The sequence below is a fragment of the Caretta caretta genome, chromosome 11 (genome assembly GCF_965140235.1).
Source record: "Caretta caretta isolate rCarCar2 chromosome 11, rCarCar1.hap1, whole genome shotgun sequence".
NCBI classification, from domain to species: domain Eukaryota; kingdom Metazoa; phylum Chordata; order Testudines; family Cheloniidae; genus Caretta; species Caretta caretta.
This window is the reverse complement of record NC_134216.1, coordinates 65401573-65416537: the sequence shown is the minus strand read 5'-3', so window position 1 is coordinate 65416537 and position 14965 is coordinate 65401573. Positions and strand designations below refer to the sequence as shown.

The following is a 14965-nucleotide window of genomic DNA, read 5'->3' as shown; positions in this document are numbered from 1 at the left end:
CTGGTGAGAATTGATGGAATGCAATGTGCTTTGGCAGTCCCTCCACTTCCTATGCAAGAAACCACCTATACCTACTGTGACAAAGTTCCTCCTCTACCTTGGTGGGTCTTGCGCTTATTGGCGGATTTGCTTGCCTTGGAGCTTCACAGCAGCCCTCAGTTTGGCCGTTTTCATGAAACCACAGTCCAGGTCAACTCCTCCTGTGTCTGACCAGGAGTTGGGAGGTTTGCGGGGAACCTGGGCCCACCCTGTACTCCGGGTTCCAGCCCAGGGCGCTGTGGAATACAGCTGTGCAACAGCTACAACTCCCTGGGCTACTTCCCCTTGGCCTCCTCCAACACCTTCTTTATCCTCACCATAGGACCTTCCTCCTGGTGTCTGATAATATTTGTAGTCCTCCAACAGTATGCATTTTCAGCTCCTAGCGCCTCTTGCTCCCCACTTCTTACCCGCACACCACAAACTGAAGTGAGCTCCTTTTTAAACCCAGGTGTCCTGATTAGCCTGCCTTAATTGATTCTAGCAGCTTCTTGATTGGCTGCAGGTGTTCTAATCAGCCTGTCTGTCTTAATTGTCTTCAGAAAGTTCCTGATTGTTCTGGAACCTTCCCTGTTACCTTACCCAGGGAAAAGGGACCTACTTAACCTGGGGCTAATATATCTGCCTTCTATTACTCTCCTGTAGCCATCTGGCCCCACCCTGTCACACTACTTATACATCTGTAGGGAGGGACCAAGAGCTGGCTGTGCAGGCTCTACACCAGCTGAAGGTTTCCCTCGCCTCCTAGGAATCCTTATGTACTCATTTAGGATGGCTTTAAGGTTCCTTTATGTCACTTCTACAGCCCAAAGGGACCTTAATGTGGGCCAGAATGTGGCCACTTCTGGATCTCTGGATTCAGTTCCTAGTTGCCTTTTCAAAGTCCAGTTTTTAGATTAATTTAAATTTTAGCAGTGGACTTTTATAGATGGCAAAATGATGTGTTCATTTCTGAATCCTTTGCTTGGATGGTGTTCTCTTTATTGACTAGGCTCTGTCTCAGCACTTTCGCAGTGTTTTGCAAAGGAGGAGCCTACAGTATGGGAAGCCCAAGGAGTTGATAATAGGATACGGAGATAGGATCCAGGTCCCAGGGGACCGTTGTCATTATCACTATTGCGCTAACTGGAAATCTTAGTAGAGGAACCAAGGATTACATGAGCCCAGAAGACTGCACTGAACTTTTGCATCTAGAGCAGTTCTCTCCAACCTGGTGTGGAGGCAAATTGAAGGAGCAACCTGGAGAAGTTAGCGCTGCTGCGTGTGCTGTAACTCTTGTGGAGAAAAAAAAAAAAAAAAGAGATGGTGATCCTGCACTGTCAATCTAAGGCCTTTCACAAACGTCACACTCATTAAAACGTTAAAAATGAAGGAGAAAGAAAGAAAATGCTAGGCACATAATGCCTCTGCTGGAAACGAGGGGAAAGACATCTTGCCAAGGAAGTCAGTGACAAAATCAGACTGGGCATTTTAAACATGTTCTGACAACCTAAATTAAATAGATATCAAGTCCTTGAATTAAGAGCTGTCATCAGTGTATCACTTCCTTCAAGAAATTTTATTCTTTCTGTGGCCTAGCATCCTTTCTGTCACTTTCTCTTCGTCTTAGTCGCTACGGTTGGTTACCCGGCCATTGATGAGATTGTTCAGCGTGAAATAGAAGAACAGAGTATCAGCCCAGGCTGATTGTTCGATTAGGCAGAATTTCTAAGGATGAGGCTGCAAAATGGCCACTGGCCCTTGAGATTGACCGTTATTTTGTAAGAGAATGCAACTATCAGTTTGTCAATAGATTGCTTGATCTCGGACAGAGAAAAATGGATTTCACCTTAAAGGGATATATGAAGTTTCATGCTGGATTCTTAATTCAACTTAATAATGTGATACTGGTCTCTCTAGCAAGAAATGACCATATCCTCTTTATTTTGGATACTTATATTGCCTCTGTTACCATAGTATCTGAGCACCTCACAATCTTTAATGTATTCAGCCTGACAGCATCCTTGTGAGGTAGGGAAGTACTGTCATTCTCATTTTACAGATGGGGGACTGAGGTACAGAGAGATTAAGTGATTTGCCAGAGATCACAAAAGTCTGTGAACGTGCAGGGAACCGAACCTGAGTCCCAAGCTAGCACCCTAACCAGTAGACTGTCTTCCTTCTGAGAAGTAAAAAAGCTTGTCCTCCCTTTGTCCCCTTCCAGTTTTTTACTGGCTCATTTTAATAACCTTCTCCAGGATGCCGTTGCCCCAGAATGGTGGTGGATGAGGTAATGCAGTGGAGTAGTTCGACTGAGACAATTTAAAGGTGACTACATTGTCTGAAAAAAGAAAAGGAGTACTTGTGGCACGTTAGAGACTAACCAATTTAAATTAAGGTGCCACAAGTACTCCTTTTCTTTTTGCGAATACAGACTACCACGGCTGCTACTCTGAAACCTACATTGTCTGAAGTATCCTTCTAGCTAGATTTGAGATTGTATTTTGAGATAACTAATTACAGTAGATTCCACTCATTAACAACCTCTTGGTTCCCAGCAAAAAAATTGCTATTGTCTGAGAGCTGCCAATAAGCAAAAGGCAGATTTGTGGGGCTGCAGCCAGGGAAGAAAGAGCTGGGACATGTCCCACAAACCTTCCTGCGGTTGGTGCTCGGCACATCCCAGTGTAAACCTTCCCGTGAGGCTACAGCTAGGGAAGGAAGTGCTGGGATGCGCCGAACCCGGGTCCCTGGCGTTAGGGCAGAGCATAGCATGAAGCATGCAGGGAGAAGTACTGTGCGGCTCTGTGGGCCCACAGTACCTCGCTCCTTGTGGGAAGCCCCAGCATCCAGGCTGCAGCCCCCTCCTTATTGCTGCTCTGCCCGTAGCCTCCCCTTCCAACCTCATCTTCCAGTCCACAGCACCAGGACTCGGGCAGAAGCTCCCCTGTTGGGTGGTGATGTGGGTGCCACACCCACCTGTGCGGCAGCAGGTCCCAGGCCACATGCAGGTTTGTGGGGCTGTAGCTAGAGAATGAAACACTGGGATGTGCTGAGCACTGGCTGTGGACAGGTGTGTGTGGGGCTGCAGCCAAGGAAGTGCTTCCTTCATGGCTGCAGCTCTGCAAACCTGCTTGTGGCTGGGGCCTATCTTCCAAAATGTTGTTGCTAAGTGGTATGTCTATTGCCAGTAGCCGAATCCAGTTAACATTAAAGTCGATGAGACAGTATTGGTTCCTAACAAAATGTTGCTGTGAAGCAAAGTTGTTAACATTGGGATTGTGGCTTAGCAGCATCCACTATATCTGACTTCCTAAATTGAGGGGATCAAGTAACTCTGGTATAATAGTTTGAACGGTTTCAGCGTGGTAGACTGTTAGTCTGTATCAGCAAAAAGAACGAGGAGTACTTGTGGCACCTTACATTCTATCAAATTTATTTGAGCATAAGCTTTCGTGGGCTAAAGCCCACTTCATCAGATGCATGCAGTGGAAAATACAGTAGGAAGATATATACAGAGAACATGAAAAAATGGGGGTTGCCATACCAACTCTAACGAGAGTAAATGATTAAGGTGGGCTATTATCAGCAGGAGAAAAAAAATTTTGTAGTGATAATCAAGATATATTCCTACTGTATTTTCCACTGCACGCATCTGATGAAGTGGGCTTTAGCCCTCGGAAGCTTACACTCAAATAAATTTGTTAGTCTCTAAGGTGCCACAAGTACTCCTCGTTCTTTCAGTTTGAACAGGGTTGCTTTTGGTCATAGGCAATTTTATGCACCCCTTTATATTGGCACCATATGCTTGGAATAGCTTTCAGTTTCCCATTTGCCAAATGCTGCCTCTTGCCCTTCACATCCCTCCATGATCTTTTGGGAAGCTATTTTTAGTTAATCTCTGCATTGCTAAAGTTCATATTGCCTTATTCCTGAACTCTTGTCCCATTTGTCAGTTGGATTGTAAGGCCTTTGGGAGAAGGCTCATGTGTGTTGTGTTCTGTGCCGTGCTCTGTAGATTTACAGTGCTATAGAATACTCATGATAGTTCTCAGATTCTTGTGTCCCAGAATCTCTTTGGGCTTATTCCAACTCAGTGTCTCTACACTGGCCTCTGTTTTGCCAATTTCTTCTTTGCAGAAAATAGCTCCTTTTGTTTCCTCCTCCTCTACTGGATTCTGTTATCATTTGTTATTATTTAACATTTATATTGTGGTAGCACAATAAATGACACAACTTGGTAGGATCCCTTTGTGATAGGTAGGTACTGTGCAAACATAGTAAATGACAGTCCCTGCCACAAAAATCTGGACAATTTGAAAGATGAGGCATAAGAGATGGGAGAGACTAACAGTCAGGCTATTGGAGGTTGGGGGAGAAGGGATAACAAATAAATATAATAGGACATGGGTCATCAGGCTCTATTATAACCATTTGCTGACGATTAATATCCTCAGGAGCCTGTTCATCCCTTTGGGCCAGGCTTTGCCTGTTCAGCATGACTGAGTACCACTACTAACCTGTAGGTGAGAAGAATGGTCTCTCTTGCTCTGCAATCAGTTTTTCTCTTGATTCCTAATGGGACTCTCTTGAAGACTCTTCTCTGATTACAGACCCTAACAAATACCAGTTTTCTGAGCATCTGTTAGACTCTGAAGCAAGATGGGTTTGTCTCTGGAAGCGTATTCATTCTATTTTTATTTCATTGTTCAAAAGACCTTACAGTATTAGAAAATTAGGCCATTTCTTGACCTCAAGAGTCAGTACATAAGCCACTTTTAGCAAACCATCTTTCAAAATAGAAGCTATGATTGTAATGCGTCTGTGCAGTTCATCAAGATGATTTTTGAACAATTATTCAACTGTAGGATCCAGGTTAGTATGTTTTAGTACATCAGAGACACAGGAAGTACAGTAGACCCTCAGAGTTATGAACACCAGAGTTACGAACTGACCGGTCAACCAGACACCTCATTTGGAATTGGAAGTACACAATCAGGCAGCGCAACAACAGAGACCCAAAAAACACCTGTATAGTACAGTACTTTATTAAATGTAAACTACGGAAAAAAAAAGAGAGAATGTTAAAAAAAAATTGACAAGGGTAAGGAAACTGTTTCTGTGCTTATTTCATTTAAATTAAGGTGGTTAAAAGCTGCATTTTTTTTCTGCACAGTGAAGTTTCAAAGCTGTATTAAGTCAGTGTTCAGGTGTAAACTTTTGAAGGAACAACCATAATGTTTTATTCAGAGTTATGCACAATCTCCATTCCCAAGGTGTTCATAACTCTGAGATTCTGCTGTATCGTGTGTTAGTCTGGAAGCTCAAGAGCTCCTGAATTCTAACTGTGACTTTGCCACTCGTTTGCTTTAACAACTGGCAAGTTATAAACTTTCTCTGTATATGTATATAACAGTTTTCAAGTACATAAAAGGTTGTTACAAGGAAGAGGGAGAAAAATTGTTCTTCTTAATCCCTGAGGATAGGACAAGAAGCAATGGGCTTAAATTGCAGCAAGGGTGGTTTAGGTTGGACATTAGGAAAAACTTCCTAAGTGTCAGAGTGGTTAAGCACTGGAATAAATCTCCTAGGGAGGTTGTGGAATCTCCATCATTGGGGATTTTTAAGAGCAGGTTGGACAAACACCTGTCAATGATGGTCTAGATAATACTTAGTCATGCCTTGAGTGCAGAGGACTGGACTAGATGACTTCTCGAGGTCCCTTCCAGTTCTATGATTCTGTGTTTCTGCATCCACTGAATGGTGATAATAACTTACCTTGCCCACTGTGGTATTGAGAGCTATGTAAATGCTTATGAATTATGAGGAGAATGGAGTTATGAAATTGTGGAGAGTGGATAAGAGAGAGGTTTCAATCAGGGAGCTGTTTGTATTGCTCGGTATTATTTTAGCTTTTTTAAATGATAAATATAATTTAAAAAGCCAATCTGGTAATAGGAAGAGGTTTAAATGTAAATATATTTCTAGTTATATGCAAAAGCAGAATTAAAAATAACCCCTGGAAACTAGCAGAAGAGGTTTGAATTTTTTTATTTTTTTAATTTATTTTTTAAATTAGGCAGAGGTAGAAATTTTAATTAACAACACAAAAAACTTTGCTGTATCAGCAAAAAGAACAAGGAGTACTTGTGGCACCTTAGAGACTAACAAATTTATTTGAGCATAAGCAAAAACAAAAAAAACCACAAAAAACTTTAAACTAAATTGATATCAAATTGTGCACTAGCTAACCCATTCAGCCGCAGGATCTTATCACTATAACTATCGTTCTCCTTTCTCTCCTGCTGCTTATGTCACCAATTTGTTCTTGCATCTTGTCTTAAGCCATCCAGTGGTTGTTTCTTGCAGTCTGACCCCACTTCGTAATTGTGATAGTATGCAGTCCCCTTACTTAAAAGTTCCGTAAAGCAATGCGTTGAGAGGACTGCAACTTAACAAAATGAAACTTCTCCAAAGGAGTGTTTTTACTTTGTGTGCAAAAAAGCACAAAGCTTTTAAATTCTAGTCTCAACTTGGCCAAATAATAAAATGTTTTCATCCTTATAGTACCATTTTCAGTTGCTCCCCTAGTTCCCATTTTGTTACTGGTTTTGACTGATATATGTTCTAGTGTTTTTTTTAGAATTTTATCTATGCTGTCTGCTGCAGTGTATGTGGCTAATAATGAAGTGGAAAAGTAATTGTTCTTGCCTTGACATTTGATTTTGGTAGCTTTTCACATAACGTCCCAGGTAAACCCACAATTCTTGCTATTTGGGTTTTTGTGTTTAATCTGTCCACACTAGTAAATGTCTGTGCGCCTAATTAGAGACACAAGGTGGGTGAGGTAATATCTTTTATTGGACCAGCTTCTGCTGGTGAGAGAGAGAAGCTTTTGAGCTTACACAGAGCTTTTCTTCTTATCCGATGTTTTGCACCTTATTGGTTATTTACATCTGAATTGGTGGAGTTTTATAACTACTTCACATTCCCTTTACACAATTATTAATCACTATACAAGGTAAACAGCAGTGGAGTATCAGGCTCTGTGAATATTCCCTGCTAGGTTCTTTCCTTTTGAAGCCGCGCTTGGCTTTTCATTGTAAGGGTGAGAAATACTAATTTCTCCTTGTTTTAAAATTTTTCTATGTTGTGTCTCCATCTACTGGTTAAACATGACAAATTTGGTTGTCTGGACTGACTCAAAATTACAGATAATGTACTAAAGGTGAATTACCTTAGATGTCAGTAAGAGTATGAATATTTTTCTCACACAGTGGGAATAGGCATGAGGAGTAAAAATTACATCATAGCAGTGTTGTCAACTCTTGCCATTTGGATCTTGCGGTATGCTGTGTCTAAAGCCCCAACAGCTGGAGTCAAGTGATTACATAAGAATCCCAGATTTAATTTCTTTTAAAATATCTCAAGATTTTTCTGGGTCCCAGCTCGTGATTTTTGAAAGCGTAGGGTTGGCATAGGGATGGCAATAGTGTTTTATGGTTATTACAGTACTTGTTATTTTTAAATGACATACACACATTACTATCTAAAACACGTAAAGACTGAATATCTGCTCCAGTTTTAATTTATGTTTTAAGCTTTTTAGGGCAGGGAGTGTTTTAATATGCCCTGATCTTGACTGGGTGGTCTTTGCACTACTGTAATACAAATTGTTGTTATTAATAATTATAATACATGGAGAACTTCCTGTCTAAATTAAGACAAAAACTGGAATTGACAGCGATGCAGGGAGGGGTTGGGAGAAAGGCAAGTGTTAACAGAGTATGAACATGCACTTACTTAGGCTAATGCATGCATCTTGAGGGTTCCACCGCATTTTGGTTGAAGGGGGTAGGTGAGGGAGGGGAAAAGAGAGAGAGAGAAATTATATATAAATATTTGTAATGTGTTTTGAAGACTGTATTTGAATCTCCTCCAGGAAAATCTGTACCGTATTAGCCATATTGTCACTCACTTACATGAGGTACAAGATACTCATGTAGATTTCTTTGTGAATCATTATTACAATTACCTGCTTTCTCTCATTAGTTTATTCAGCCTATACATATTTAAAAGTAATCTTTCTTTAGGGCAGTAATACAGTCCAACATGTTCTTCCAGAGCTGTCTTCCATATAATGAAGTAATTTTCCTCCTTTAATTGCACTAAAAGTATTCTGTTGATCTTTTGCCTTGGTATCTCCAGATGTTGACTGCCCCAGTTGTCTGTGCATAGCTTCTTGGCATAGCCAGTCTATGAAAAGCTGTGAATATAAGGAATGCTGTTGTGTTGCCAACTCTCCTGCAAACTTGTTTCAAGTAGAGCAGGGGTTCTCAAACTTCATTGGACCGCAACCCACTTCTGACAACAAAAATTACTGCACGACCCCAGGAGTGGGGACCGAAGCCTGAGCCTCTCCGCCCTGGGTGGGGGGGCCAAAGCCCAAGCCCCACTGCCCCGGGCCAGGGGGCCAAAGCCGAAGCTCAAGAGCTTCAGCCCCAGGCAGGGGGCCTGTAACCTGAGCTGTGTCACCCGGGGCTGAGGGCTTTGGACAATAGGCTTCGGCCCTGGACGGTGAGGCTCAAGCTTCCGCTTCAGCCCTGGGCTGGTGGGGCTTCAGCAAGTTTAATGCCAGCCCTGGCAACCCCATTAAAATGGCGTTGCAATCCACTTTGGGGTCCCAACCCACAGTTTGAGAACCGCTGAAGTAGAGGATCAATTCTATTTCTACAAAAGTGCTTAGCACCTTTGTAGAAATATAAAATCTTTCTTCTTGATTAGTCTGCTGGGGAGCAGTACATTTCCTGGAGAATACGATCAGCGTTCTGTAAATACAAGTAGTAGCTGACAAAGTTTGGAACAAAAAAAACCTAGTCATCAGTTTTAACAATAAAAAATCCTATTCAGAAAGAAGAAATCTATAACCCTGTAGCCCCTGTGGGTCTATGTGTTATCTAATGGGAAAATAGCGTTATCATTGGAACACTATGTGATTTTCTGGATAGCGGTAAATCCATCTAATGCAAACTTTTGTGGAGATAGCTATGTTGGCCAACCAATCAGGCCAGGCAGGGTTTCTCAGCAATAAGGATCTGGCATGGTCCGTTTCAGATTCCTGCAGCAAAGAATTTATTGTGTTATTTCCTTCCAATAGTTTCTTGACCATAAATCTGCTCCTTTAATTTCTACCTTATAGAATTTTTTCAAAATGTCTCAGCACAATTACAAAAGTCTTTCATTTGTCTTATTTAACTGATCAGTGATGAAGCACAAAACTTCCATGTTCAATTGATATTTTTTTAAAATTAAAAATAAAAGGTCAGTGTTTCAGGCAAAACACACAACTCCCATTGAATAGAAGTACAGTCTCTCTAACTGTCAGTGTATTATAATATGGCTCAGGTTGGAAAGAAAATCTTAGTCTGCCTCTGTGAGGGAATGGATGGCCCACGAAAATGGTAACAGTTATAAAACCTTTTCTGACCTTAGACCAGAAATTTTAATTTGGACAGGTTGGCTTATAAGTAAAAGCGGTTATCATCTGATAGCTGTTTTGTGAAATAAGTTGATAGTCTCAGTCCAGGTCCTTGTCAAACTTGTCTATATCAGAAAACCCACCATTCCAGTTGGTATCCTTGTTGGTAGTCTTAGTAAAGAGGCCATAGACAGACTGATTCCCTCTCACCCTTTTAGGGCGGCTTGCACTGCAATTGGCTGTAGTCTACCTATCATGTGAATAAACAGAAGACCTCTGTCTCCAGCATTTACAATCTGTCTAAGATAGTTTGAGTTTATGGGTCCATACATTTTAGTGCTATCCAGAGATTGAGAATTGTTTTTAATTATTAGTATCTTTACTGTAAAAGAACTGTGTTAAACTTACTCTAGCTACATGATTTTGTGTGGTCCTCCAGTGAGGCACAGAAGAGAGATATTGAAAATTACCCCAGTTGGGTATTCGATAGAAGTCCTCAGTTAGTAGCCTGAGTGTATATAGTCTTGCAGGCAATGTTATAGGAAGGCTCTATGGATTTGACATTGTGGGACAACACAGGAAAATCCACCCCAGATTTTATTCGTAACTAATAATGTAGTGTATATTATTATCTCTAGGTATATTAGTGGCATTCTAACACATTATGTAGATAGTGGTATGCATACATAGCAAGCACTGAGCTAATAATATTCATATATAGGAGTATTCCAAACACTTTTTTCTCCATGCCTGGCCAGTTACATTGTTTTTCCCCGGAGTCATCTTTTGTAATAGCTGGAGGTAAAATGTTTTAGGTCTTCAGTTGACAAATGTGTCACCACACATGTAGTGCATAGTTTCAGAGAGCTAAATTTGACTTGTAATAGTAAAATCAGAATACTTACAGTTTAGAAACAGCTAAGTGAGTTTAGTTTGTTAGATTAAACATTCAGTACCTCATACAACATGAAAAGTTTGTGTATTTATCCTGTATGCACTTCTGTCATTTATTAAATAAATGAGGAACTCCGCTTGGAGGAGAGGTCAACAGACAGACAAATGATCCGATCGTGACACTAGGCTCTATTATTAAAGCAAAAAATGTATAATGAACAAATCAATGATAATTCACCAAAAAGTTCACTTAAACTCTGCCTATATGAATGCATAAATCAGTCCTGACAAAAAAGACAGAAAAACAATTCTTGCAATTTGTTTGGTGCTTAATTGGGGCTGCTAGCATCCCATTTTGAAATGTGGCAACTTCGCAACAGGATAATTCGTCAGTTCCATATCAAAGTCCCTGAATTCTAGCTGACAACTGATGGCTTATGTGTAGGCTTTAATCTGGATATCTGTAGTGAGTAGGCATCCTCTTCCTTCAGATTTTCAACTAGATTTTTATTTCGGATTGCATCTCTGAGGAAGCGTTTTCTTTTCAGCTGTGTCCAGGCTCCTCACAAGCATAATCTCAAGCAGACCTGCCATCTAGTATATGGAGTTTATTTGAGGTAACTCCATTGACTCATTGGATTGACTCCAGATTTACATTGGTGTAACTGAGAGCTGAATTTTGGCCAATTGGTTGTAACCACAGAGCTCAGTGCTATTTTATTACATTTAGGCTCACTTCCAAGAATTGCTCAGAAACATCTTAACACATTTCGCTGTTGGATTTTTTTTGTTTCATATACTGATTCTGATTAGTATTCACTTCAGAATTTCAAAACTTGAAATGCAAAAGATTGTGCACTAAATTTATGTCGCTCTTCCTTGTAATAAGCTTTCTTCCCTTTCTTAATATAACTGGCATTTAAGCAACATTGTTCAGTTTATAATCCTCCCAGAACAAAGGCAGTAATCTCACTTGCTGAATGATTCATCATCAGTTTATCACACTAACAAGCTACAAATAATCTTGTTGGCTCTGGATGTGTTTTGAATTTGGGAATAGTTTCTGCTTGCCCTTTCTGATTTCTTCTGCAGCAGAGTCAAACAGTGCTGAAGATAAATTGTTGGATGAGTAGATTAGAATTCATGGGTAATGTTTAGAGAATTGGCTTTTCCTTTGGGTGTATTTTCCCCTTGTAGTTTAAAATAAAATAAACTTCTGATACTTGTCTTGTCATTCTATAAGCACCTTCTTTAGTTTTCATAGACTCCAAAGAACAGAAAAAAATTGTGTTCCTTCTAAATACACTGTATCTCCTTATAATTAACACAATCATGTACTCTTGTTATTAAATTTATACTAGGAATGACATTATACCTCAGATTTCATAGGCACTTTCAAGGGAGAAAAAAAAGGGCGAGGGGGGGATAAGTTTGGAGATATGCAAGCTCTTTGGGGGAGAAGCTGATAAAGAAATTGAGTTTCCATAGATGTTTTCTCTATAAAAGATTGCTGTAGATATCTCTCTTCTAAGGCCGTTTAGATTCTTTATGGAGAATGTCCCAAGGTTTTATGAACCATTTGTCAATTGTTGGAGCTCTGTATTCAGTGTGGATAATGGATAGAGCTGGTCAATACTCCGAATTTTCATTGTGTGGGAAATTCAGACTTTTTTTGTAATTTTCTTTTGTCCTGAATTGTAACGGAAAAGTCGAAATTTCCCATTGAATGAAAATTCCCCCTAAAGTTATTTCAGAAATATTGAAACATTATCAAAAAGTTTCATTTTGATAGTGTTGACGTGCTTTTTTTCAACCTTATCAATACAGTTAAAATGCTTCAATGAAAGTTTGAAACAAACCACTTAGGTAATTTCTCATCAAAAATTTCAACAGAATCAATAAGTTCCTGCAAGACATTTCTGTTTTAGTTAAATCAGCCTTTTCCAACAGAAAACTGTTCTGTCAGAAATTTTTCAACCAGCTGTAATAGCAGACATTCCTAACAGTGCAAGGTCAGATTCTTCTCAGCTCTTCATTGTTTGTAGTAACCTTCTTAGGAGTTTGAAAATAAAATCTCTCTTCCTGGCAGATATTCTTCTTTTGCATGTGTTAATCATTATTTTCTCTTGAATTACAAATTGGCTAATATAGGGTTGTTTGTTTTTCTTACTTCCTTGTTTGTGTACCATTACATTGAAAGATTTGAACACTAATTTGGGAATAGAGTCTCTTTAGTTGACTTACTGCAGAGAACATGAGCAAAAACATAAAAATCCTTTAGCCACTGCTTGTAAATTTAATTACAATTTTTAACTAGATTTAGAATTGAAACGATATTTCTGACCACACTGCATGCATTTCAAAGTAGGTGAAAAAGCAGACTTAACTTCACAATATGTCCTAAATAAGGTTGGGGAACAAACTGATTTAAAAGCAGGAAATTCAAAGTCAAGACTGAAACTCTAGATTTTAAAGATGTCAGCCTTATCTGTGTATTTTCTGGGGTTTGTTTCCGCCCAATGATTAATGGTTAAAGAAAAAATAGATCTCAAGTGAAAGTTTTGTAATTTACCAGATTTGATTGATTTCTCCTTGGAGTCATTTAGGTTTCTCAAGTAAATAGGCTGATACAGCAGTTTGAAAAATACATATCCAAGAGATTGTATTGGCTTTTTAGAAAGGTACTAGTCTCTAAAGGAAACACAGACTATAACTATGCTACAGAAGCTATGTTAGCATAGTTATGTTGGCATAGCCCTCTACAGTACAGGTGACATACTTCAGTGGGAGTTTTTCTGCTAGTGTGGAAATACTACCTCCCTGAATGATATTAGCAATGCCTACAGAAGCACTTTTCTATCAGCACAGCTGCCTCTACACTAGGGGGTTTGTCAACATAGCTAGGTCACTAGGAGGTGTGGTTTTTTCACACCCCTGACTGATACAGCTATGTTGGTATAAGCTGTAAGTACGGAGCAGGTCACTTATTTTTGTGCAGTTTTAAAAATAAAAGTCAAAGTGGCTTCCTGTGAGCCATTCAAGTTTGCTTATGGTGTTCAGAAATGTGTTACTACTTTCTGTCTGTCTGTCTGTCTGTCTTCAAGGACCACCCTTAGTAAGATTTGTGAAATGTCCAAACAAAGACCCCAATCCGGCCAACACTTAATGTGCATGCTTAATTTTAAACATATGAATAGTCCCACTGACTTCAATGGGACTGCTCATGTTTAAAGTTGAACATGGATGCACATGACTGGAGGAACCTGGCTATAATCATAAATTATATTTTACCAGGAAAAATATCATAATGACTTCCTTTGAACAAACCTGCAAAATGTAATCCCAAGTAATCAGAGATCCCCCTCTGCTCTAAAACCCCTATTATGCACTATGCTGATTAGTGTAGAAGTCCCTATGATCAATACTGGAGTAGGGAATCTGTTAATGGAGAGAAAAGAAAAGCATTTTTATTTAACACTGAGTGGTCTCCAAACATTTTACTTTACTCCTTAAATAAGAATATTGGAGTCACTTATAAGAACCATTGTTGGAGGTGGGGGGAAGGAAATGGATTTATTTTACGCTATAGATAGAATCAGTGCTTCACCACTGATGAATGAGAGTGTTGATGTCATCAGCAGAATGCATGTTGGAACGTCTCATAAGGCAGGAAGCAGGGAGTTTTTATGGGGACTGCTACTTTCTGAATCTAGGAAGAAGGGGAAGTTAAAATTACAGATGTACCCTTTTTTGTTCATTTGGTCATCTGACACGTGTGTCAACAAAGTCAGGCTATTTGTTTGTCATTCACATCACGAAGATACTTGTTAAGAAAACAAAGAATTCATATATGCCCATTACTGCTATTGATTATTAAGGTGAAGTCAGAATGCATGGAAAGGGAAATAGTCCTATTTAAATAAGCTGCTGTTGCAGGAGGCCGTAAAGTATCCATACTGTTCCTGTTCCCCTCCCTTCCCTCTCATGCAACGTTCTGCTGAAGGACAGACATTATTGCCTGGAATGTTAAAATTGCTAAGAGCCATTTTGGACAACTTGAAAATGGAGAGTGTGTGAAACTTTCAACTAGTGAGGAGAAAGACAGAAATGTCAGCTTTTGTATCTGTTAGTACTGTTCATGTCATTTGCAGCATTGTATTTTATATGAAATGTTTTTATGAAGCACAGACATCTCTTGTAGTTAAGTTGTCTTCCTCTGCCACTGCTCCCAGTCCTTTGAAGTGTTGGCCTATGAGACATCCTATCAGATTCAAGATCTTCATCCTTGCTTTCAAAGCTCAGTATAATCTTTCCCCCTTTGCTCTCATTTCTTCCTGCTTTCAGCATATAGTTTTGCATCATCCAGTTCTCTAAACTTGGATAAGTTATCTTCTTGTTTGTCAAAACCTCCACCCCCTGTCATCTTCTTTCAGATCACTCCTCCCAGAAATTCTTTCTACATTCTCCTCTTCATTACTCCCCACTGCATCTCTTTCCTGCATTATTCCCATGTATTGTGTTGGGGTTTTTTTTGTTTGTTTGTGCTATCTATCTTAGATTGTAGTTTCTATGAGG

General features: G+C 39.6%; 1 protein-coding gene across 3 annotated transcripts in view; it reads left to right on the top strand.

Moving 5' to 3' along the window:
- Window positions 1–14965, top strand: part of KANSL1L (KAT8 regulatory NSL complex subunit 1 like) — a 97607-nt gene that overhangs the window by 52884 nt on the left and 29758 nt on the right. The window lies entirely within an intron of this gene.